Source organism: Arachis ipaensis, chromosome B3 (genome assembly GCF_059453495.1).
Source record: "Arachis ipaensis isolate K30076 ecotype BB chromosome B3, ASM5945349v1, whole genome shotgun sequence".
Classification (NCBI taxonomy): Eukaryota; Viridiplantae; Streptophyta; class Magnoliopsida; order Fabales; family Fabaceae; genus Arachis; species Arachis ipaensis.
This window is the reverse complement of record NC_142438.1, coordinates 106128004-106129538: the sequence shown is the minus strand read 5'-3', so window position 1 is coordinate 106129538 and position 1535 is coordinate 106128004. Positions and strand designations below refer to the sequence as shown.

Sequence of the window (1535 nt, the reverse complement as noted above, 5' to 3'; positions counted from 1 at the left end):
TATGATCATCTTCCCCATTCCCATTTAAGATTCTGTAATTTGTTTTTCGTCATCTATTTTCAGATCTTTATTTCCAGGATTTACAGTTTCTGCTATTTACTTTTTCGCCATTTAATTTCCTGTAAGGCTGCAACTCTCAAACCAAATTCTGCTTAGCTCAACTAGAACATTCCTCCAATTAAAGTTGCTTGACCAATCAATCCCTGTAGGATTCGACCTCACTCTATTGTGAGTTTTTACTTGATGACAATTCGGTATACTTGCCGAGGGAGATTTGTTAAGAGACAAGTTTCCGTGCATCACCATTGCAAGTTCGATATCCTGACTTGGATGCCAACTTTGAGCTTAAGACTGGTTTGATTAACTTGCTTCCTAAATTCCATGGACTGCCTGCAGAAGATCCGATCAAGCACTTGAAGGATTTTCAAGTGGTGTGCTCAAATACTAGACGACATGGGTCAGATAAACTTGCAATTTTGGTATTTGTTTTCCCATTCTCCATTGTGGAAAAAACGAAAGAATGGTTTTATACCCAGCCTAATGGGGTGGTTACAAAGTGGGCTTTATTACAGAGAGAGTTTTTGGATAAGTTGTTTCCTCTTGAGATGACTAATCGGATGAGGAAAGAGATTTCTTGTATCATGCAAAGAGACTCGGAGACACTCCATGAATATTGGGAGCGATTTAAGAAGTTACTTTATGCTTGTCCTCACCATCGAATGGAAGACGGCGGAGGAGGCTTGGGAACTTATCTCCGATTTGGTTGAGTCACACAACATTTGATAGCAAGAAATCCTCAACCCAACGCTATTGTTGAAGTATCTCCAACTGAGTGCGCTTTGACTAAGACCTTAGGAGAGATGACCACCTTGCTTAGGCCAATCCACCAAAACCAACAAGTACCCCCAAAAATTCAAGGAGCACCACAATAATACCAACTTAAAGGGCTACCAAGAGTGTGTAGTGCGTGTGCTTGTAGCTTCCACTACACAAATGAGTGTCTACAATTTCAAGAAGACAATGTATTGGCAGTGGCTAATCCTTTATATAACCGCTCAAACTACTATCCTGAGAATCAAGGTCTCTATCAATAAGGGAATAATTATAACCAAAGATGGAGGGATAACTCTAGCCAAAGGTGGATCAACAACCCATACAATCAATCATACAACCTTTAACTATACCGCAATTAACCACAAAACCAACAATTTCCTTAAAATCCACCATTCTAAACACATCACCAAAACCAAAGATATCAACCTCCTCACTAAAGACAACAACTTCAAATTATTCATCCTTCTTCTTCAACCCAACCACCCATGGATGATACTTTCCACCTCCTCCTTCAAGAACAAAAGGAGGTAAGAAGGTGATACGGATTCTACAAACTTAATCCGCAAAACTACCGGCAAGTGCACCGGATTGCATCAAGTAATACCACGGTGAGTGGGTTATCGTTCCTGCGAGGATTGATAGATCAAGCAACTTCAATCAATTGGCTATTCTAGTTAAACAATTCATATTTAAGAATATTC

The 1535-nt window shown here is 39.7% G+C and overlaps 1 non-coding gene across 1 annotated transcript; it reads right to left on the bottom strand.

Moving 5' to 3' along the window:
• Positions 1–611: 611 nt before the first annotated feature.
• LOC148571928 (small nucleolar RNA R71) lies at positions 612–721 on the bottom strand. Its single transcript, XR_015908472.1, has one exon. It is a non-coding gene; the product is annotated as a small nucleolar RNA R71 (small nucleolar RNA).
• Between the last annotated feature and the right edge of the window lie 814 nt (positions 722–1535).